Here is a 26,166-nt window from a genome sequence, read left to right on the forward strand (position 1 = left end):
AGAGCAAGACATGTAATAGTCGGCAAGTCACAAAGGACCCCAGGGTAACTTCAAGCAACTGAAGGCCTCTCTCACATTGGCTAATGTTCATGTTCATGAGTCCACCATCAGGAGAACACTGAACAACAATGGTGTGCATGGCAGGGTTGCAAGGAGAAAGCCACTGCTCTCCAAAAAACATTGCTGCTTGTCTGCAGTTTGCTAAAGATCACGTGGATAAACCAGAAGGCTATTGGAAGAATGTTTTGTGGACGGATGAGACCAAAATAGAACTTTTTGGTTTAAATGAAAAGCGTTATATTTGGAGAAAGGAAAACACTGCATTCCAGCATAAGAACCTTATCCCATCTGTGAAACATGGTGGTGGTAGTATCATGGTTTAGGCCCGTTTTGCTGCATCATGGCCAGGACAGCTTGCCTTCATTGACGGAACAATGAATTCTGAATTATGTCAGAGAATTCTAAAGGAAAATGTCAGGACATCTGTCCATGAACTGAATCGTAAGAGAAGGTGGGTCATGCAGCAAGACAACGACCCTAAGCACACAAGTCATTCTACTAAAGAATGGTTAAAGAAGAATAAAGTTAATGTTTTGGAATGGCCAAGTCAAAGTCCTGACCTTTATCCAATGAAATGTTGTGGAAGGACCTGAAGCGAGCAGTTAATGTGAGGAAACCCACCAACATCCCAGAGTTGAAGCTGTTCTGTATAGAGGAATGGGCTAAAATTTCTCCAAGCCGGTGTGCAGGAATGATCAAAAGTTACTGGAAACGTTTAGTTGCAGTTATTGCTGCAAAAGGGGTCACACCAGATACTGAAAGGAAAGGTTCACATACTTTTGCCACTCACAAATATGCAATATTCAATCATTTTCCTTAATAAATAAATGACCAATTATAATATTTTTTTATTTAACTGGTTTCTCTTTATCTACTTTTAGGACTTGAGTGAAAATCTGATGATGTTTTAGGTCATATTTATGCAGAAATATAGAAAATTCTAAAGGGTTCACAAACTTTCAAGCACTACTGTAGAAAGTACATTGATACAGGTCAACAAATATTTATAACCCCGGTTATGCGAGACTCATTTGTCATGTCCACATATCAGATACATAAACCTTATTTCTCCTAAAATGCCTTCTAGTGGGTTTATGAATTGTATAAGAATATTGACCCGATAACCATTCCGACACCTGATGGTGATTACTTTTCTGACCAAACCTCAAGAACTCTTTTAAAGAGTCTTTTCCCCAAAGCTGCCAAGATTTGCCGGGTTATAATAAACTTTCTTTATCTAACCCTCCATCATCGCGGTGAAAGAAAATGACAATGGTTTAAAAATCAAATGGTGCTTTATTGGTAATTTTTAAAACAATATTGAAATTCAGAGATGTCTTACCAACCACTTCAAAACAGCATGATTAAAACAGACAAAAACATGTTATATCACAGGTACATTCAGTTCAGACACTTCATCTGATTTTTCCATGTCATATTCCCAGTAAAGCCCCAAAGGTACATAGGACATATCTGGTACAGAAAAATGGCGTTTAGAGAAAGCATCAACTATTTCACATATTTTTGAGTAAGAGGAATCGTCCAATGTTATGAAAGGCTTGTACAATAGCCTCATTAATAGAATGTTCATTTTCCAGGTCATCGACAGCATTCTGTACAAATGTGTGAATCTTGTGAATTGAAGATGTTGAAGTAACCCAGAGTCTTTATGACCAGGATCCTGAGCCATGGTTTGTGGAAAACATCCAGAACCTCTTGAAAGCGGCCAACCTGATAAACAGTCAGGCTCAAACAGACATGTATACTGTGTCTGGCTGGGGTGATCTATTGAACACCCCTGAGAGGTACTTTTTAGGTCCTGATCAACTATTATATCCAGCAGAGCCAAAATCAAACTCTTGACCATTTTCAAATCTTTTCGAAATGTTTCACCCAGGGGTCCGTCATTTTGTTCAAGGTCCATACCCTCATAATCCAGCATCCTTGGGTGATATTTTCCAAGCGGCCACAGCCTCTGCCAGTTTGTCAACGGCCTCTTCTTGCTGCATAGCCTGAATGGCTATCTCCTCAGCCCCTGTTAGACTCTCCGGAACACCATCAGCAGGTACAAAAATATCAGGAACTGTGCGGTTCTCCAGGAGATGGTCCGACCAATACATATCATCAGGGGTAGGTAACTGAGGCTCAGCTCAATAGATCTGGTCAGTTGAAGGCATAAGATGGTCCGGCCGAGAAGGCTGGTCTGAAGCGAGCTCTTAGTATCAGAGTGCGTGGAGGTGGGAGCGATATCATCAGGCCAAAACAGGCAATCGGCAGGTGCCATCTGTTCCGTAGACCAACATGCCTGATCAGGAGAATAGCCGGAGAGGTGCTGGATGTTACCCGACCAAAACACATTCATTGGCTGTCAGCATCTGGTCTGGAACAGAGTAGCTAGGTTGTAGGTTACTGGCGGTCATCATTTGGTCTGGAGTAGATTAGGCAAACGTTGGTTTGATGGTTAGTCGGCCAAAACAGGTAGGCAGTGGTGGCTGTCTGTTCCACACTATAGTAGATCGGCTCTTGGAGCGCATCAAAGTGTGGAGAACTTCTGACACCTCAGAGTCCAAGAGAACAGGGAGATGACTGGTCCAGCTATCAACGGATTCGAGGAGCTCAGCGGTAGGATAGTTGGTTGAAGACATTTGAGATCGCTTTAGGTTAATGTAATCTATTAAAAAGACCTCTGTATTTATCTCCACTTACTTAGGGGTGGGTGTTTTCCAATTTTCTTCCTCCTCCTCCGAGCATGAATTATTCAACATGCAAATCTCCTCCTCTGAAAACAATTGCTCCAATTTTCTTTTAATTCTTTTCATTTGGTCAGACAGTTTCCTTGATGAATAGCCTCATCAATATTTGGAATAAGAGATTTAAAAAGTCCAGTGTTTTAAAGAAAATGGATTTCACTCACTCGTTCCTTTATCTCATTTTCTTGATACCCATCCCCTCTTCAGTAACTGTCCTCTTTATATTCAGGAAGGATAGGCTCCTTTTGGAAACTACCACCATGCAATGTCCCTGAGCATTTCTTTTACTTCTACCTGGCTCAAATCACAATTAGAATCATACTAAGCTGAGCTTAATCGATGGTTTCATAGCTCAAGGATTCTGGAAACCCTGTTTGTTTTAATTTTCTTTGGAGCATTCACAAGACCATCCATTCTATCTGCTTTTGTTTGTCATGGCTTTTCAGTAAATGACTAGAGTTTTATACAAGAACTCTTTCGCGTCTCCTGCCGCAGCTGGGTAGAGCGACATGCCTCTCCCCTAACCCTATAGGCGGTTAGAGAGACAAAGGCATACCTCATGGGTATGGGAATTGTTAATGGGCGTGCTAAGGGCACGGTTTACAAAAGCATATTGCAAAAGGAGGGTTTAGAGATTATCAGTTATGACAGTGGTCCAACCCATTATTACCACTCACACACCCATAGGGGTGAGGGACATTTCATAAATCATATTTTCATATATAATATTTCCATATTTCATAAATCATTTTGGGGCAGGTCTTAAGGTCATCAATCATTCATATCACCCCGTGACAGCTCCTTTCTGATAGTACTACTTTGGCTTCCCTATTTCTCCAGATTCCTGAGCTCCAATCTTCACTTGCACAGACGCCTTTATGTAGCGTTTGTACATTATCTCTGTGGGGTTTCTTCAATTTCCTCCCACAATCAAAAGGCATGCTGGCTAACCTGACTGATGATTTTAAACTTGCTTCTTGTGAATGCGTGTTGTTATATCCCAAACAAAACTGGATTATGCTGTACTGATGGTGACCTAGAAGCAGAGCTTTCTTTGAAGGAAAACCCAGGAGAAGAAGCATAGTCAGGATCAGAAATAGGTCAATACTGTAAGATCTATAGCACTTTGTTAAGGCCAAATGAGAAGCAAAAAAAAAATAACAGGTAAGATACTTAAGAAAACAGATTAACTAGTCAAAAAGCCACAAAGACATTCAAAAAGGGATATTTTTAATGATAAGTGAATGAGAAACATTCCTGGAGAATTCAGCCAGTGGCAAAATTTCATCCAGTCCTTGTTGAAAGTACATCAATCATTATTAACCCTCTCTGTTTGTCTGATGCCTTCAGTATATACTGTCTTTAAATTAAATAAACATTCAAGACTCTCACAAAACAATGTCCAAAAGGAGATATGAATTAAGGACCATGATCTGATAGTAGAGGGAAAGAATGTCAAATGATTACCCTTTCAAGAAATCACCTAACAGCATCTTAGCAGATGGAAACTCTTTTATTGGGATAAAATGAGCATACTATGAGAATGTATCAACAACTACTAAGATATAGGTGAAACCCCTAGATAACGGTAAGTTAGAAATAAAGTCCATCAAGACATGGTCCCAAGGTCAAAGTGGTACAGGGGGCGTGTAATCACCCTATAGGTAATCAGGTCATGACCTAGCTCTGCAACAAACCTTGCACACAATGATGTTATCTCTAACCTCAGTTGCCATATTTTCTTACCAGAAATTCTATTAGAGTATGTTCAAAGTTTGAGTTTTTCCAGATGTCCAAACATAATGAATAATAATTCTTTACATTTATATAGTGTTTTCTCATTAATCAAAGTGCTTTCCACACGGAGGACCTGGGATGTAAACCCATGATCTACTTATTGCGAGGCAGCAGTGCTACCACTGCGTCATCCGCATGCTTAATAGCATAATTCAACAATGTGACCATTGAGGTTCTGAAGTTCATAATAACTTCCTGCAGGTACTTTTGAGAATGATCTAGGCCACACTAAGTTATTCATTAAGTCATCTTCTGGAGGCATGATCAAAGTTCCTAAGAATTGCTTATTAGGAAGGATGGGTTTTGGATCTTCAATACTATGCATTCATTGGGTTCAAATAAATGTCACAAGGCATCCACTTTACCATTCTTATTTCCATGCCTGTATGAAACTAAAAACTTAAAACGACTAGAGAAAAGCACCCACCTGGCATGTTGGACATTTAACTGTTTAGCCAATTTCAGGTACATTTAAAATTTCCTCTAAATAATGATGTCATTTTTCTAATGTGAATGTAATTGCCAGGAATTCTCATTTACTGACAATTTTGCAGGTTTTATTTAGTTTCTTCAAAATATATGCACGGGGTGGCAGCAATCTGGTATCTAGGAATCTTTGAGATAAATCTGGGCCCACATCTACAGTAGATATATCAGCCTCGGAGTAAAGGATAATTCTGGATCAGGGTGACAAAGCACTGAATATGTGGAATATGTGGTAAAGAGATGATCTGCATATTCAAAAGCTGCATTAGGTTCATCCCTTCAAACAATTAGTTTCTGGGTTAACAAATTGAATTATGATATTAAAGAGTGAAAACTCTTGATAAATCTCCTGTAACAGTTGGTTTATCCTACAAATTTTTGCAACTGTTTTTCCTTTCTGGCCCAGCCCAACTGTATTAGGGAAATAATGTACCTCAGGAACAGGATCTTTTCTTATGGAATTCAAATATTTGAAGTTTTAGATAAAATGGTTTTGTTATTATCTATGTAAAACTACTTAGACATGGTGAATATTAGAATATTAGAACAATCTAGGCGAGAACAGGCCTTTCAGCCCAACAGAGCTCACCAGTCCTATCCATTTAATTCTTCTAAAAATACATCAAGTCTAGTTTTGAAAGTCTATAAAGTCTTAGTGTGGGTAATATGTGTGATTAAGTCCTTGAAAAAGAATAAAATAGAGTCTATTAGGGTGGTTGGTATGACCAAAATTCTATATCACTGTATTTTTCAAAATTATCCCAGTTTCACGGTATTCAACGGTATTGTTTTCCCGTGCATGAGTGGATGTTAACCACATTTTCTACTGCAATTACTGCAGTAGACTGGCTAAGAATAACCGATTCCACTGTCATGAGATTGTACATTGTACAAAAAACATTTCAATGTGCACACAAGTATTAATACAGGTTTGCATGGCCCCATAAAGTGATAGTTTTCAAGGGGTGGCAAGAGAAGGAATCACATTGCATGACAGATGCAGTCAAAATATAGAACCTTTTTATTGAACAAATTTTGCAAAAATTTGAACTATAATTTTAACAACATATTTTCAACCATCCAAAGAGGCATTTAGACTTAGTAAAATATCCAGAGGTGCGTGTCAAAAGTTGTATTGCACTGAAAATGTCTTAGAAAAGGAATAAATAGTAAAAATTTTTGTAAACCAACTACACTTTCCGTTAATGTTAACAATCTCTGTCCACTGACACGTTAAAGTGACTTTTTAAACAACTTTACCATCATTAAGCTGCATAATATTTAAACTTATAAATAATAATAATAAAATAAATAATAGTATTATTACTGATAGTTGCACTATTACTTTAAGCCTAGGTGCATTACACAGTATTCACCAAATTAAAATAAAATAAAACAAGTGCAACTTGGTGATGACACCTTTACCAACTGAACCGTCATTAAGGCAAACTGCATTAATATGGACCTTGCTTCAAGCTAAGCTATATACATAAATAATGAAACTGCAACTTGTATTTATAATGCTATTTGTGGTATAGCCCTACAGAATCATATTAGGGCCACGGTGATGAAAAACAAATACGGACACGGAAGAAAAACAAACTATATGTCGAGAATAAAGTCGACATGTTGACTTTATTCTTGACATTTCCACTTTAATTTTGATGCTTATGTCCAGATTAAAGTCGACATTTCCACTTTATTATATTCTCACCATTTATTTTATAATTAAAGTAGAATGTGTAAACTAAACTTCATCCTAAAATCAATGTTTAATTTACTAGATTTTCTCAAACCCTGTCATAAGTTAATGCAGCACATTAAATGCTTTGTGTTAAGTGTTCTCCGACCAAGTTGTTAATCACTACGCTTCTTAAACTAACTTCCTCTGCACTAAGCAGGCAGCAATCACCATACAGAATCCATTCACTTCATGATATTCCTGCTCTCTGAAAATTTAGAACGCTAAGATAAATAATTGATATCTTTTCATGATGAAATGCATTAAAGCAGGTATTAAACATGCACAGTACTGTGGTAGTGCTGCTCTCTCGCAGTTAGGGTCCCCAGGTGTATGCGTTCAGTGTAGAGAACTTTATGGAAGGTGTGACGAGGCTCCAAAAACTGGATGTATGAATGGGTATCGCACGGGTTTAACTGAAATATCGTGTAAATGTTGGGTTTGTGATCTGGTGGTTGGAGACACGAACACAGAATTCAATGGATGTTGTTCTGAGTGGGCTTTCTTTATTGCACACGTGCTGTCTGTCTGACATACCAAAACCACAGTTCCTATCCTTCCTTTTTCTTTCTCCACATAACCAATCACCACACGATAAACGTCTTTGTGAATTTAAAACTAGTTATAAACTTAGCCCAAGGAGTGTTCAGAACTTTAAAAATATCTTCGTTATACATGTTTAATTATGCCATCCATTCAAAGTTGTGCCCATCCCAGCAAGCATTGTGTGCAAGGCAGGAGGAAATCCTGAGCATGGCCGCACAGCACGCAGGGTGAGTACGAGCAAAACATACACTAGCAGGGTTAATATAGCAGAACAAAACCCCACATCCTACGTGACTTCGAAAGGAAACTGAAGAACGCCGAGTAAACCCACCAGAAAAAACATGCAAATTCAAGGCAGGGAACACCCGAGACCCCCTTGCTGCAAGGCAGCAGTGCAACCTCCATGCCGCCATGACCCCACATGATTAATGCATGCTTTAATGCATTCCATCATGAAAATTATATCACGTATTTATCTTGGCATTCTAAATGTTCAGAGAGCAGGAATATTATGATGTGAATGTATTCTGTGTGGCGATCACTGCCGCCTCCTTAGTACAAGAGGAAGTCAGTTTAAGAAGTTTAACACAAAGCATTTAATGTGCTATATAACTTATGATGGGGTTTGAGAAAATCTAGTAAATTAAATATTAATTTTACGATGAAGTTTAGTTTACGATGTCCTACTTTAATGACAAATTACGAGAATAAAGTCAACATGTGACTTTAATCTCGTCATAAGCGTCGAGATTAAAGTGGAAATGTCTAGAATAAAGTCAACATGTCGTCACACTATTACACAGTACCCAGGTACATTACACTGTATTGAAAACAAATAAAACAAGTACAACTTGGCTTGCAGTATTATCCAGTAGTATAGAAACAGTATTTACACATTTGAACATAATGGTCTACATCCGACCTTTAAAACCAAAGCATCTCCAGGCAACGGACATGACTCCTTTCTTTGGCTAAAGTTCTTCTGTGTCATCATGTTTAACTGTAGCGTCAGCTACAGCTTCAGTTTTAGAATGTTCTCTGTCCATTTTCACGCGCAATACCTACACTACCACTACCTATTTAGCGGTGTAGCAGTGAAAAAGGATCCCCACTTGAACAGTTTCCCGCTGCGCCACGTTCCGAACGTCATTTAGGCAATTTAAACCAGTGTTGCGGTATTAGAAAAATCCAAATCATAACAAAAATAAAAATGGTTTCTGGTATGAACCGGTTGACCGCCCAGCACTAGAGTCGATATAAACCAGCACAAATATACTTATAAATCTAGAATAACATTATCCACAATAACTGAAATACTACTAAGGCATTTGCTAATCTACAGGGTGTGACCTACATTCATAATGTCTGCCTAAAGTATCAAATGTAGTCTTCTATTCATCTCCCTTGTTGAAATGAATGAGGTTATAGGCACTCCTGTGATCCAATTTTGTGACTATGAAAGACCCCATAACTGATGTAGTATGTATGATATAAGGGGAAGAGGGTAACTTATCTTAACTATTAGTTTATTAAGCTCACGGTAATCAATATAATGATGCAGTCCACCATAATTTTTCTGTATAAGGAAAAACACAGCCTACAGGGCTATTAGAAGATACTATAAACATATTCTGTAGATTATCATGAATATATTGCTCCATAGCCTCTTGTTCTGGTGTTGAAAGCACATATATTTTCCTTTTTGGCAAATCATGCTCCTGAGAACAATTCAGTGGAGCAGTCACGATTGTGGTGTTGAGGCAGTACTAACACCTTCTGTTTACTAAATGAAGGAAACACAGAGATGGTGTTACACACTATATAGAAGGGAAGGGTTTTCAAACAATTCTTAAAGCAAAAAGGACTCCACTGAGAGATTTATTTATTTGTCCAATTAATTAAAGGATTGTACTTCTGCAGCCATGATAAACACAAATGATTTGGGGAATTGCTAATTGTATGACAAAAATGTAATTGTTCCTAGAAAACTAATTCGAACTGTAAGGGATGATGTGGTGGAACCTGAACAGACAGAATCAATAGGCTTCCAATCTGCTGGTAAAATCCGTGTTTTAACTTCAAAGGTACTGGATTGATTTTTAATTGCTCTATCAAGGGCAAGGTTATAAAATTTTGTGTTACACCATAATCAATTAATGCTGAGATTATGGTCTCAATTTCATATGGTATGGAAAATAGTTTTTGCACTGGATATGACTACTCCACCAACACTGCTGTAGAATGGGCATTCTAGTTTCCATGAAACTTGCATCTGAACGAACATTTTTGTGTGTCGATCACTATAAGAATTTATTTTGGTAAAGGAATTTTAGTTATGGCTTGGACCTTTTGCTTGTGTATGTTGACTATAATTTCTGTCTCAACAGTTTAGCTTTACTAATTATTATTTTTTAACTTTTGATACAACCAAAGCATGTCCTTTTGATACTACTTTTGTATAGCTGGATACTTATTTTCTACTCTAGGTATTATCAAATGTCTCCCAGGTTACGTGATTTATGTCCTGTCTCTGCCTCCTAATGCAAAACACACTTGACAAAAATATTTTACAGGTATCTTCAAACCTATGCATTAATACCAGGAACTGTGCACCACCACCTTCCATAGGCGAGACATGATGGCACACCATAAACAATCACAAGCAGTTCCAAAAATTGGTGGTGACTATCAAACAAACACAACACAAAATGGCATAATCAAAACAATGAAAAAAATTGTGTCAACAATTGCAAAGACAAAGTAAACAATGTATATAAAGTCCAAAAAGAGGTTCCAAAACTGATAGTAACAGTTATTATCTATGGAGAGATACCTTTGCTGGTCGCAGTTGTGATTTCTGCTAAAAATGAAGCACAATAAAGGAACAGGACTCTAAAATCCCACACAAAATTGGGACTTGGCCCACTAGATTTACTGCTCCACAGGCAACATAAACTCAACATAATGGGGCAGGCTTTCTGGTCTGCACAGGCACAAAATTGAGCCAAGTCATTTAAAGTTCAAAACACATTCAAATGTCCACAATAACAAATAGGTTGAACTCGGTCAAGCAAACACAATTTAACAGTTTATTAAAGAAGAAGGGAACAGCGAAAGGCAAGACAAACAAATTCAAATAATGTAAAAACAGAAGACATTAACACAAAAAAATGCAGGGGCAAAGCCAGGGAATCCAAAAATCAAAAGCATAAATCAAACACAGAGGAATCTCACTAAATTAATGCTGAAGTTGCTGTGAGAACCTGCTGGGTACATTCTCCTAACTGCACAATCAAGGGCCAAAAACAACATATAAAACTGCATATATTCTTAATGTAATACAAAATATCAAAATAATTAATAAACAATGCAGTTTTAACATAAATATAACACAGACAGAACATCCATCTATCCCATCCATTTCCAACCCGCTGAATCCAAACACAGGGTCAAGGGGTCTGCTGGAGCCAATTCCAGCCAGCACAGGGCACAAGGCAGGAACCAATCCTGGGTAGGCCCAACCCACATGGGACATACCCCCCCACACACCAAGCACACACTAGGGACAATTTAGAATCGCCAGTCCACCTAACCTGCATGTCTTTGGACTGTGGAGGAAACCGGAGGAAAACCACACAGACACAGGGAGAACATGCAAACTCCATGTAGGGAGGACACGGGAAGTAAACCCAGATCTCCTTATTGCGAGGCAGCAGCGCTACCACTACGCCACCATGCCCAGACAGAACATCACTATTAATATAATTAATAGCAAAATATACAAAATCAAATTTGATAACAAAAGGGTTAAGTAAATGGAAAAAACATGAGTCAGAGAAAAAGCCCTGGAAGGACCATTACAACAATCATGGTTTTCAAGATTTTGAGCAAGATACTGTTACAAGATACTGTTTACAATATTTTTTACAGATTTGTATTTTATTTTATTGTTGTTTGAGACCTTTTCTACATGTTGTTGTGTTCAGACATTATGAACTCTGTTTTGGTGAGCAGGCTTGAGACACAATGTGTGGTCAGTTGTCAAATTTAAATTGAACTGATATAGCAAATGTGTTGGTGCATGTGAGTTAGGCCTTGTTCACACGGGCGTTAAGTTTTTGGATAAACGAATTTGCTCTGAACGTCCTAGACGTTTATGTTGCATTTGTGGTGGCGATCGATTGACTTCTACACCGGCGTTCGTTTGTCTCTGTCTAACGCCAGCCTGCAGCCCAAATTGTAGTTTGTGTGTTAACCTGTGGAGGCAGTGTCGGGAACTGGATATGAAAGCCCTTGTCGTTTTATTTGAGGTGCCTCCTTTCAATATGGACCATTTTGCTATGTTAGATATTAATCTTCTTGTTTTAAAAATACTCGTAATACGGCGACGTAGGGAGAGAAAAATCGCCGCCGCTACTGGGTTCATCCTCTGACTGCACAACGTCGGGTTAAAGGAAGTTTTTTTGTGCTTTATGAAGAAATGCGAAAATTTCCGCGCAAGTTTTTTAATTACTGTCGGATGTCGGTTTCCACTTTTGATTGTCTGCTGCAGCTGGTGCAATGCCACATTGCACGCCGATCAACCAATATGCGACTTGGTGTTAGCGAAGAGAGACTACTTGTCACTTTGAGGTAAGGAAACAGTAGTCGAGTGTGCGCTTACACCGGTGTTATGCACTGAAATGCCCCGGATTGCCCCTAGATAATCGTTATCAAATATTATATTAGAACATAAATTAATAGGTTCATGGTTTACAAATTACATGAGACAATAAATAAAATAAGCAATATGAAAATATATATGTTGTATATGAAAACATAAAAATATTAATATTTTTCATATACAACATGTAAACTTATATATATCGGTCCTCCGAAGCGTAAAATAAACGCGCAGAAAACGAACTAGAAGCGGTTTCCTTGCGTTCGTTGGGTTTTGAACGCCAAAGGCTAGTGACCTGCTAATATACCTATCTAGGGTACGCCTGTGTATGTTGCTGTTTGTATGTTCTACTGTAGATCTCTAGGAAATGCATAAATGTATGTATTGAAATAAATGATTTTACAAATTACTTTTAAAATAATGAAAGACCTTTCAACCCACTTGTTCTCTTCATGGATTAAAGTTATATGACATTACTACATCATTCGGCTAACAATAATTTACAGAAACAATTTTAGAGTATTTTTTAATTTGTTTACAGATATGAAGTGGCTGCGGTGGGTTGGCCTGCCGGGATTGGTTCCTGCCTTAGCCCTGTGTTGGCCCTGTGTTGGCTGGGATTGGCTCCAGCAGCCCCGTGACCCTGTGTTGGATTCAACGGGTTGGAAAATTGATGGATGGATGGATGGATATGAAGTGGTATAAGAATTTAATGAATCCAAGGGCTTAAAATTGTTAAAAATAATGACAAAGAAAGCAAACACCACATTACTCCTTATGGTTTAGACATTTCTTTGACATTCCTCATCTCTTAAATAAATCATTAATTTATTGTGTGAAAGATATCACATTTTATTTATTTTATTGTCTTCAGCTTCTGAGCCCTGAGACAAGAAAGTGTCATTTACTCTGCCAGTATGACTGATAACAGAGTGATGTCTGAAAACTACTTCAATTAATAATGATAATAATAATACATTTTATTTATATAGCACCTTTCCCATGCTCAAGGCACTTACAGAATATAAGAAAGAATGGCTGGGTATACAGTATATATCATTGTACAAACCAAATAAATAAATAAATAAGATTAAGGAAGTAAATTCAGAGAAAAGCCTAACAGACAATATAATTGATGGCCTAGCACACACACACACAGGTTACATGAGCATCTTGACATAGAGGTAAACTGAGAGAAGGGGAATAAAGTCAAGTAGAGCTAAAAGCCTTCCTGAACAGATGAGTTTTGAGGAGATTTTTAAAAGAATTCATGGAGTCAGCTGATTAATTTTGGTAGGTCATTCCAGAGTCTGGGTGCTATACAGCTAAAGGCCCTGTCACCCATGGAGTGTAGATTAGTGTGGGGTACAACAAGATTGCCAGAATCAGAGGACCTTAGTGGGCGGGCAGGCACATAGTGATGGAGAAGGTCACTGATGTAGTTTGACGCAAGGTTTTTTAAGGCTTTGTAGGTTATTAGTAGGATTTTATATTCGATTCTGTAAGACACAGGAGCCAGTGAAGACGGAACAGGATGGGTGTGATGTGCTCGCTGCTGCTGGTTCGAGTAAGGACTCTTGCTGCCGAGTTTTGAATAAGCTGGAGCTGTGATATAAGATTAGATGGGGCACCTGCCAGCAGTGAGTTACAATAATTGATGCAGGATGTGATAAAAGAATGGACAAGTTTCTCAACATTAGAAAGGAGAGGAAGGAGCGAACACGGGATATGTTACAGAGGTGAAAGTAAGAAAGTTTCTTAATGTGATTTTATGTGGGTGGAATAAGAGAGAGAGGAATCAAAAATGACGCTAAGATTCTTTGCAGTAGAGCAGGTCTGATGAGATCACCGCCAAGATGGACTGGGAAAGAGCTCATTTTATTAAGTTGGACTTTAGTCCCAATTTGCAGGAGTTCAGTTTTGTTGCAATTTAATTTTAAAGAGTTCTGCTCCATCCAGGTTTTAATTTCACTAAGGCAGGTTGTGAGCTGAGAAATTACATTAATTACATTACATTAATAACGTGACCTGACTTTGGTACATTAAGAGTGTTATATGCCTCTCAAGAGACTGTAAGATGGGTCAGCAGATTCTATTGAAACCAGTTGGTCAACAGCACTAAGCACTGTCCAGAGACTAAGGGAATACTCCTTTAATTTAACTTTGTAAGTGCTTACTTTTATCAATCTACAAGATGGCAGTTAGTATAAGTGTGATGCTGCAGGGTACTGTACATAATTCATGCAATATTTATTATCTGTTAACCAATATAAAAAACAAAGCTATAGACTTTCGAAACATTTGAAGTACTTTCTTTAGTATAATTTCATTTATACATTTATTGTGTATCATTTTACAGAAACATTTTGGTAATATTTCTTAGAAAACCTAATTGTTATTTGAAAACATTTATTATCCAACAGACTATTTATAATTTTTCTTTCAATTATAAATTAATTTATTTTACAAATAAATATAGCAAACAAAGAAAAATAAAGATACATTACCTTTTGTGATTTACTCAGTAGTTCATTTTGCACACAATCTGATATAAAGCCTGGGCCAATACATGACAGCCAGTTAGTCGACGAATTAAGGCAATGACTTTAAAAATTTCTGCCCAATATTATGTAAATTCTGAAAATATACACAAAGAAAAAATACATAGAAAAGTCAATGAAGTACACACATAAAAATGTAAAATTCAAAAAGAACCATAACATTTGAAATCAAAATAACACTACTAATAAGAATATAAACATCCAAACCATGCATCATCTGAATTAACCAGAATTTAATTTTATTTTTATTTCCATTTATTAAAAGCATTTATATGTTTCATTAATGTTGATTTTCAGGAGAACATTACACACAAAGAGTTTAACAATATTATATTAATTAATAATATATAATATTAGTTATATTAATAATAACATAATAATCTAAGGCAGTGGTTCTCAACCTTTATTTCCCCAAAGTTCCCCAGTGTACCACAAGAATATGTGAGGGTCCTCCTGTATGATATTTACCCTCTTGTACATTTGCTGTAGACTTGAAAGAGGTGTTTGTTTTGAACTTACATTTATTTTAAAAATCATATTTGCTGCTAGTGCTATTACAATGCCTATGTTTTTTTAAAATATAATACCCAATTTCACTGAACATTTGATTACATCTTGCCTGAAGAAGGGGCCTGAGTTGCCTCGAAAGCTTACATATTGTAATCTTTTTAGTTAGCCAATAAAAGGGGTCATTTTGCTTGACATTTCACTGAACATTTCAAATAACAACTTATATGTTTTATTACCTCAAGCAATACTACCAGTAAATAGATTTAGAACACCTCAGTTTTCCAGTTTTACTTTAAATTTAATCAGCTGAAGTGAAATGGATGACCTAAAATAGTTTAGGTTAGCAAAAACTGAAAAAGCATAAAATTTCAGAATATGCAAATGGGCCTTCTTCAGGGAACAACTAACATGTTATAACCTACAGATATTCTGCTTTAAGACAGAGTTTTTAAGTAATCAACAGAAGTTGGGACACCTGTAAAATTTTTGCTTCAACTTGTAAGGCTTAATTTACTTTAATTGCTGCAGGACATGTGTAAGTTGTAACCTATTAGTTATTCCTGAAGAAGGCCTGCCTGTAATATTCTGAAATATCCTTTTTTCCAGTTTTGCTAACCTAAACTTTAAAGTTAAACCTCTGGTTGTTTACTGCTTAACTTTTCACCATTTTAGGTCATTCATTACATTTTAGCTGATTAAATCTGAAGCACAACTAGAAAAACTGAGGTCTTCTAAAAGCTTTTGACTAGTAATGTATTTTTGCTAGTGCCTGAAATTCTTTATCATAAAATGAACTTAAACGTATGGAAGGAATAAGAGGGCTGCAAAGTTAGGAAAACAGTCAGCTGGAGATGTAAGCAGGGAAAAGAATATTTTATTAACTTTAAGGAAACACACAGCAGGCAGTAGAGGAATGAAAGTATTACAAGAGTTTAAGAGTCTATCAGGTGTTAAATAAGTGTAGTAGGTTCTTTGATTTGATATTAATTTCTTAATTTTAATTATTTAAGTTATTTCAATTTTATAAAAGTGGGTGATCAGTTCAGTAACTGAAATTTTAAAAATAAGGTCAATACAATGCAAGTAATGTTTGATGGTGGAGTTTTAGATGGTTAGATGAATCAGGCCTCCTTGAAGGCTACATCTGCTGGACAGGCCAGCTAATCCAGAACCTCAAGATCACTTAGAGGAGGAGGTGACTAGCCTACATTATTAGTAGAGAACTGGTAGACCAGGCCCACATGTCCTTCAGGGAGATAACATGCATTCAGACAAGAGAGGTAGATATGGTGGGACACAGTTAGCCATAGGGAGCATGCTAATCAAGGGCATTAACCCCAGAGCTGGAAATGTTAAACCTTTTTCATCATCAGCAGAGCTGGACTGTGGTAGAAAGGTTTAAGGAGCACAACAACACCTGAGAGAGGTTGTGATAATTGAGGAGATTGAGATGCTCCAAAGATAAAGAGTCTTGTACGATGTGTTATATTCCAGGTCAGCAGGTGGGAGATCTTCCTGGAAGGGTGGAAAGGCTCCTGGACAGAACAGAAGTGGAACAAGTGACACACATAATCATAGGCTATCACTTCTACAGTGAAAATTTTAGGGGTTAAGTGCCAAACTGAGGAACAGAACTGACAAGGTAATAGTTTCCAGAATTCTTCCTGTGCCACACAGCAGTCCAGGTACGATCACAGAGATTAGAAGGCTTAATGAGTGACAATATTTTGGTATAGGATAGAACGGTATAGGTTTATGTGGCATTGAGTAGCAGATTGTGAGCATGTGCTGGGATTGGGAGTTTAGGACAGGTCTGGTTTAGAACTCCCCATGAAGCGACAACCATTACTGAAGCGACAAATATGCATTGTAACTCAATTTCCAGAAAATGAAAGAAGTGAGTTAGAGTTGTTTGCAGCTGAGCATAGTTATGATATTACAACAATAACTGATATCTGGATAAATACAGAGAAGAGTATAACATCGATGGTCACACATTTTATGAACTATAAACAAAAAGAAAAGTTGGGGATGCCATTTATGTAAAACAGAATTTAAATGTAAGTCTTTGTCAATTGGATGATGAGACATATCATAGTAAGGACATCTGGATTTGCCAGGAAAGCATTCCTTATAGTGACTGTATTTTAACAGTGTGCTATAAACCACCTTATGCAGACAGTAATTGCAATGTGCATCTTTTTAATAATAGTAAACTGGCAAGTTTAGATGGGTGGGGTGTATTATAGTCATGGAAACTTTGATTATCAAAATAAAGCATAGATCACAGCAAGGGTGTAAAACCATTTCAAACGTTTTAAGTGTTCCCAGAATTAGAGTGGCCTCAATAACTGTAAAGTGGAAGATGTTTGAAACCACCAGGACTCTTCCTAAAGTTGGTGGTATGCCCAAACTGAGAAACCAGGTAAGAAGGGCCATAGTCAGGAGGAGACCAAGAGCCCAGTGGTCACTTTAAGGGCCAGTTTATACTACTACACGCTCAGAATGCGACGCCCAGCATCATGGCTGCCACGCGTTCCCAGTGTTCATTTCATGCGCCCTCTGAGCAGGTCCTCAGAAATTAACGGACGCTGCGCGAGTTGCAGTACCAGCAAAGTTGGGGGCACAGTGTGCTAAAAGTTGGAATGTGATGTCAGAGTCTCTGTTTATTATCTACATGTGACAGAACGCCTCTATGCAGATCCCACGAGGATCGATGCGTGCCGCTGTTTGATGAATGGTTCGATGTGGTGAAGCAAAATGCCGACATACAGATGCATTCGTGGTGCTTTTATATTCAAGCGCGCATATTCCGATCGTAATGACACAATACATTTTAAAAGTCTCAAATACCATCTTTTGTGCCATCTTTTTTGCAACTTCACAACAGCAACATAATGTATAGCACTGCATTTAAGCCACTGAGAAAAAATAAAGGACACGGTAAAAGCGTGTATTTTGTGATTAAAGTGGAAATTTCGTCTTTAATCTTGAAAAGTCCACTTTAACCTCATAGTTTAGTTTATCATTAAAGCAGACCATCGTAAACATCATCCCAGTTTTTAATCGCTACGAGCTTCTTGGACCTGACAGCAGCGAAAGCAGCAATAGATCACCACACAGAACAAATTAAATGTATGATATTCCAACTCTCTACACGTTTAGAATCTTTAGAATTATACTTAATATCACTTTCATGATGAAATGCATTAAAGTGTGTATGTTCCATTTTAAATATAATTTTGTTTAAATAATGAATACTGTTAATAATTACACACATGGGAGTGACACGATGGCGGAGCGGTAGACTGCTGTCTCAAGAGGGAGTCATGTTGCTGCTATTCCCTGCTTGGATTCTACACTGTGCTCTGGTTTCCTTCCAAAGATATGCAGATTTGGGGATTTGGTGCCGTAAAATGACGCTAGTGTATGTGTGTGCTTGTATTCACCTTGCGATGAGCTGAGGCCTCGTCCAGGGATTGTTTATCACTTGTGCCCAATGCTTGCTGGAATGGACACATCCCTGGATTGATGGATTTAATCAATAAACATCCTTTGTCAGAGATATTGCTGTAAGGTGTCATCGGAATTTAATAGGTGTTCTAGGCAATTCACAACACAGAGAAGCGAACATGTCCTCACCGTGATAATATCTTGCACTGCCACCTGGTGGATTCCTCCAGATTTACGTAAAGTGCTGGCGCAAGTATAAACACTACAATGCTTGCGTAGCAGGAGCGTGCGTGTGAAGTATAACTCCAGCCTAACAGAGCTTCAGAAGTCTTCTGCTGAGATGAGAGAACCTGTTCAAAGGATGACCATCTCAGTAGCACTCCATCAAACAGGTGATTGTGGAAGAGTGGTTGGACAGAAGCCACTCTTTAGTGAAAAACATGATCGCATTTAAAGGACTCTGAGGGTATGAGGAAAACAGAACTCTTTGGGCAGAACTTCAAGCACCATATTTACTCATCCATATCTATTTGTGAGGTAATATGGAAATCTGAGTTTTGCATTGATTTCCTAGCTTTAGACCACTACCCAGCTATTTGACTATGGTTAGTTTTTATTTCCTGGTCCTACCTCCTTGCCATTGTGGCCTTCCATTTCCAGTTCTAACACTACAGAAGGTTAGACCTTTTTAAAATTTGTACACTGAAATGAAGGAATTGTATGATAAAATAGACCTAACACAGACTAAGCAGGAGAATCTCAGAAAGCAAATAACATTGATCTAACTGTATTATTTAGATTTGTTCAGATTGTAGCTTTGGCCCAATGAATATTAAACACAGGTAGCAATAATGACAAATCAATGTAATGCGTTCTGCTGTGTGCAATAAACATTTATGGGTGGATTGTTGCTTTTATTGTAGTGGTTCAAATCATTGGTATGCAGCCTGTCCCAAGCAAGCCAAACAAAAAGTTTACTCTTATTTAAGAGATGAGTTGGTCAGGGCTCACAGTATTAGCCATTTGAGTATTTGTGTAATGATTCAGTGAAGATCAGTTCAAGAAATTGTTCGGCCCTGGTTAAATTTTATTATCTCTAGTCTTTTATCACAGTTAGACAAGACTAAGGCTCCTCCAAAATGTATAACATGAATCCTTTCTGGTGATTGTAATCCAATTGGTAATGGACTTTAGAATGTATGACACCCCTGATTTTGTTACAAACTTGCAACCTTTGGTTTGAAAGACTTACACTCTTTGTTTTATGTCACAGTTAATCCTAAGGCACCCTAGTTTAATCTAAAATTGGAGTGTTTCAGGGAACATTAAAACAACATTTTGCATGATTCACAATTACAGTTGCTTTATAAAGACTTGCTATTATCATCATATCAACCACTAACCAAAGAATGACCATGCAAGTTTATTTGAACTCAGGAGGCACTGAATTAATCTGAATCTTTAACAATGGTACAATGCTCTCCCAGTGCTTTCCTGATGCAGGCAAATTACAGCTTTACTAATTATCTCCAGCAAAACTAAATAGCAAAATGTGAACTTTTGGCTATTAAAGTAGTCATAGAGGAGTCATTCAAAACCAGAACACCCTACCATTAATGGGTAACAAGAGCTTAGTGTATTTAAAACTGCCAGTTGCTTAAACTCGAGACATGGCAGGTGATCTTTGTTTTAGCTACTTTAACTTTGTAATCCTTCAATGTTCAGGTGATAAAATGGTAATGCAGATGTCATCTTAAGACAATTTGATATTGAAGAAGCTCCTTTCATTTCCAAAAATATATCGTCATTGAAGAAGGTTTTGCTGCTATAGTTTTAGAATGCTCAGAGGATTTGAGGATTAATTGGGAATACTAATTGCATAAACATTTCAGGATACCCCTGTGAACATTTAAGATGGTAAAATCTTCATTCTTCCTCAACATAATGGAGAAGAGTTTAATTGGGTTCATGTCTCAGCAATATTTATCCACTCAGTAATCACTCAGACCACCAAACTAAAAAGAAAAATGTGATTTTGATGGAGAAATACAATCATGAGAAAAAGTAAATACATCCTATTGAGATTGTTTGCATTTTCAAAATATTTGAACAGGCAAACAACATATCTTCATGCAAACAGTGCTTACAGGTAAAACGTGACATACATGAATAAAAACAGAAGGGACATTTGTCTACTGGGAAAAATAAGTATACTCTTGGCTACAGAAGCTGCTATTGCCCCTTTAGACAAAATAACTTCTTCTAGTTAGACAATGAGTCAATGAAATTGACTCATCCAAGCAAAATTCCTTCAGTTGCAAAATATTTCATGGTTCTCTGGCATATACCACCATTTTAAACCCCCACAACATTCCAATGGGTTTCAAATCAGGGCTTTGACTAGGCAAGTTCATAACCTTCCATTTCTTCTTTTTAGCCACTCCTTGGTGGATTTGCTAGTGTACTTCAATGCATTATTGTGTTCAAAGATCAACTTCTGGTTTAACTTCAACTTTTGGACAGCATATTCTCTTCAGCCACACTTTGATGTAATGCAGAATTTATACTTATAATGACTGCAAGTCCTGAGGTAGCAAAGCAACGCCAAAGCATAATATTTCCACAACAATGTACCACAGCTGGCATGGGTTTTCCAGAAATGCTGTCATGTCAGAAATGCAGAAATGAACCAAATATGCCTACTATTACTGTGACCAAACATCTCTATCTTTGATTGCTCCTCTTTAATGTTCCAGGAGGCCTGGAAAAACACACTAAAACATGGCATTCAGACACAAAATGGTAAAATCCCAGTCAGTGTGAAATGTAACACATGTGCACGCCTGCCATGCCATCCCACTCCTCCCAGAACTGCACTCCCTTTAAATATGTAAATCAATATAAATAGCCCCTTAAGTTCAGCATTTTGTGAAAAGATAATGGCAAAAGCATGGGAAAAATAAAAATTTTCAGTGAATGCGAAGTGGAGGCAAGGAAAAATGTACTATTTGTTGGCTTAAGCAGTAGTATAAACAACAAAAGGAAGTTGATGGAGTAATACAGAGTGGCAGAGTTGCACAGTGACCGAAATAAAAAGAAGTGGTCAGATATTAAAGTTGCCATGAAAAGGGGAGTTGTAGCACACTGTATTAGGGTGCAGAGAAAAGCTAAAAATAGGGACACAGTGAAGAAAGAAAGGTCAAAATGTCGACTTTAATCTGGAAATTTCCACTTTAATCTTGTAGTTTACTTTGTCATTAAAGGAGAACGTCATAATCTTCATCCTAAAATTGATGTTTAATTTTCAAGAGTTTCTCAAATTCCATCAAGAACTAAAGTAGCATGTTAAATGCTTAGTATTCTATATGTTCTATGTGTGTGAATCACTATGTACTTCATAAACTGGCTTTTTCTTTTGTAGACAGGAGCGCACAGGCACTGATCTCCACACAAAATACATTACATTCATGATATTACAGCTCTCTGAACATTTTAGAATACTAAGATGTATACTTGATATCATATGATGAAATTCATTAAAGCATGTATTAAACATGGGGGCACAATCGTGCAGTGGTAGCAATGAGCTGGCGCCCTGTCCAAGGATTGTTCTCGCCTCCCCACCCAGGGATTGTTCTTGCCTCCCCATCTAGGGATTGTTCTCGCCTCCCACAAGATGCTTGCTGGGATGTGCACCACTCTCAATGAATTTATTGCAGCAGTTCTGTCTCTGTCAAATGTGCCAACCCCAATTCCTATCCTTCTGTTTTCTTTTCCACATAACCAATTGCCACAATATAAGTTCTGTAATAAATGTCAAACCAGCTGTAAGCTAAAATGCAGATTCTTCAAAACTTTTAAAGAGCATTGAAAAATCTTCGTAGTACATTTTAATTATTCCATGCATCTATCCATCCAGGTTCACATCAGTCCCAGTAAGCATACAGCGTGAGGGAGGAACAATCCCTGGACGCGCACGCCAGCTCATCACTACCGCTGCGCCACGCACCCTACATGTTTAATTATTAACAATATATATTATTTAAATGAAGCTAACAATTTATCTGTATAATGTGTCACGCACGAGCGCATGGGGAGCAGTTTAAAGACTCATCGCAACAACCCATGCCGAGGGACAGTGGCGCATTAACCTTCCTCTTTTATCTCATCAGCCAGAACAAGGACTCGCCGCCGTAATAAAGCACGATGTAAATAAAAGACGCCATACTTCCGGGTTCCCGTCTGCACTCCAGTTACGAGATGATGACGCCTATCTCCCATCATCCATCTCACCATTTCTGTTCAATTTCCTGTCCCCTGTATAAATGTTCCCCTATTTGATTGTTAACTTGTCAGTTGTGACCATTTGTTATGCTGTGGAGACATTACTCACTTTTTGTTGCAGTAAACCGGGTGGAAACCCCAAAAAAGTTATATTGTCTCATTTTCTTCCTTCACAAATGTAATATACATACTTTAATGCATTTCTCCTAAAAATGACATCAAACATACATGCTAGTATTCTAACAACACAGAGCTCCAAGAGGATAGCTCTTGGAAATCTAAATTGACTTAGAAGCCAGTCATTATCATCTGTAAATATGTGCTCTCTTCTATTGAATTGAATCGAATTTTTCTCAAGATGGTGGCGCCTGTGCAGGGTGCAGCTTACAAATCTCCAGAGTCCGTGGTGTTTAGTGTTAATCTATGTTCGTCTTTGTCAACTAGTATAAGAAAAGAAGTAGAGTTAAGTGATAGTGGTATGCAGACATACATTTACAAGTGGCAAATCCTGCTCGATTTCTGAAGGAACTGTGCGAAATATCTAGCAAGGTGACAGAGACGCTCTGCAGCCTTTGCTTACTTCGCAGCCTGAGAAGCTGACCTGGCCTAAACGCAAGCACAGAGATCAGAAGCAGAAGTGAGGGAAACGTGGCGGTGTTAGCAAAAAAGCTAAAAGCTAACCCCACCAGACCTGCGATACTATCCATTCTGCTTGCGAACGTCCAATTGCTAGACAACAAGCTGGATTACATAAAGCTGCAGCGGGCCAAGCAGTGGGAAATGAAAGACTGTTGCATCTTTATTTTCACTGAGACATGGCTCCAGGAAAACATTGCGGACTCGCCATCAAGCTAGATGGACTGACCATCTTCGAGCGGACAGAGACGCCTCTTTGTCCGTAAGACCCATGGGAGGGGACTGTGAGTTTATGTGAACAGAGAGTGGTGTACTAACGCTGCTGCAGTCGTGCGACACTGTTCCCCACTGACAGAGGTTTTATTGGTAAGGTGCTGGCTTTTCTATCTGCTGAGGGTACAGCTGCGTGCTGGTGGTTGCTGTCTACCTCCCGCCTAGCGCCAAATGTTAACCAGGCACTAGTGGAACTCTACAGACCATCAGCAAAATGCAAACGACACACTATGAGGCATTTTTCATTATTGCTGGAGACTTCAATCATGCCAACTTGAAATCTGTTCTCCCAAAATTCTTCCAGAAAGTGAGCTTTGCTACTAGAGGGGAAGCTGTCTGGACAATGTTTACACGAGTGCTCTTGATGTCTACAAGGCCCTACCCTGCCCCCACCTTGGCTACTCAGACCATATCAGTGTGTTTATGGTTCCTGCATACAAGTCCCTGCTGAAGCACACTAAACCAGCCCGCAAGAACATAGAGTGTGGGCAGGTTGGTACTGTTTCAGCTCTCCAAGACTGCTTTGAATTGACAGACTGGGACATTTTCAGGGAGGCTGCTATGGATGGTGACTCCATCAATCTGGAGGAGTACACAGACTCTGTGACTGGCTACATCTCCAAATGCATAGAGTATGTTACTGTTACCAAGGATGTTATCACAAGAGCCAACCAAAGGCCCTGGATGACGAGAGAATCAAGATCAGAAATGCAGCCCAGATCTGGAGACAAGGCCGTCCTCAGGGTGGCCAGAGCCAACCTGTCTTGTGCTATGAGGAGAGCTAAGCTGGTCTACATGCAGAGGATTAACAAGCACTTCAGCAGCACCAGAGACACACATCATATGCGACAGGGCGTTCAGACAATTACAAACTACAAGCCCAACCCACGCAGCAGCGATGGTGATGCCTCTCTACCAGATGAGCTGAACAACTTCTTGACACGGGTTGAGACACAGAACAATGAGCCTGCGAGAAAAGCAACACCTCCCTCCACTGACCAGGTACTCAGTCTGTCCACAAATGACATGAGAAGGACTCTATCCAGAGTCAGTAACGCAAGGCTGCAGGACCTGACAACATACCTGGCCGTGTGCTCAAAGAATGCGCCAGTGAACTGGCTGGTGTCCTCACAGACATCTTCAACACATCTCTGAGCCAGTCGTCAGTCCCAGCATGCCTTAAGTCAGCGCTTCCCAATTCATTTTACTGTCGCACCCCTGTGATGGACGAGGGCGATTTCGCACCCCTTGGTTTGAGAAGAAGTATGAAAAATATGAGGTTAATGCAGAAAAACAGATCAGCAATTGAAGCTTTATGAATAATGGATACTTTATTCTCCATCAATAATTGTTTTGGTAAAGCCATACTCAGTGTAATCCTCCTTCCATTTTATAATTTTTTCATGACTAGCCATGATTAAATGAATGGTAAAAGTAAGAGCTGAAAGCGGTGACTTATTGAGGCAGGCAGCGAGCACAATAGCACGCGGGCTCGATGTAGTGCGTGTCAAGTCGATCTAAAATGCACAGTCAGATTCGAAAAAATATATCTTTTCAAGTTCTATCTGGAGATAAGTAGGTTCTATTTAGTCGACATAAATATCTTTGGTAGGAATGTAAGTTGAATTTAGTCTTTAAATTTCTATGGTGTAGAAAAAATTTATGCAATGATGACTAAATTTAACTTACATTCCTACCAAATATATTTCTGTCGACTAAATAAAACTTACTTATATATAAAATTTAAATAGAACTTGAATAGATACAATAGTTCATAATACCCACGCAGTACTAAGTGCGTGTAAGAGCGAAGTCATCAATTTTAACAAGCAGCGTATTGCACTGATACGAAATAGCCTGCCCATTTAATTATTTAGGAATGGATAGATAAATTAAGATTTTGTACAAATAATGTTTTTCATTTTCTTCCTCCATGTATTCTGGCACTCCCAGAAACAGTGCGGAAGCGCTGCCTTAAGTCGACTACCATCAAGTGCTTGAAAGGTTAGTCATGTCACATATAAAGACGAATCTCCCTGCCTCCCTTGACCCTCTTCAGTTTGCATACTGCTCAAACTGGTCAACTGAAGATACCACATACTCTGCCCTTCACCTCTCCCCTGACACATCTGGATAAAAAGACACATATGTCAGGATGCTATTCATAGACTTTAGTTCCACCTTCAACACAATCATCCCTCAAAAGCTGGTTGAAAACTGAGTAGGTTGGGCCTGAACACCACCCTCTGCAATTGGATCCTGAACTTGACACAGAGGCCCCAGTCAGTTCGGATGGGCTGCAACACTTCCAGTATCATCACACTGAGCACTGACTCATGACTGCACAGCCACGCACAACACCAACCACATCATCAAGTTTGCGGATGATAATGGCGGTGCTGGGAC

At 38.4% G+C, this 26,166-nt stretch overlaps 1 long non-coding RNA gene across 1 annotated transcript in view; it reads right to left on the reverse strand.

The window, feature by feature from the left end:
- LOC120522153 overlaps positions 1-26,166 on the reverse strand; it is a 70,962-nt gene that overhangs the window by 21,413 nt on the left and 23,383 nt on the right. Inside the window, exon 2 of the long non-coding RNA XR_005632300.1 lies at positions 14,551-14,680. This is a non-coding gene — a long non-coding RNA (uncharacterized LOC120522153). The remainder of the gene's footprint in view (positions 1-14,550; positions 14,681-26,166) is intronic.

Source organism: Polypterus senegalus, unplaced genomic scaffold (assembly GCF_016835505.1).
Source record: "Polypterus senegalus isolate Bchr_013 unplaced genomic scaffold, ASM1683550v1 scaffold_1103, whole genome shotgun sequence".
NCBI classification, from domain to species: Eukaryota; Metazoa; Chordata; class Cladistia; order Polypteriformes; family Polypteridae; genus Polypterus; species Polypterus senegalus.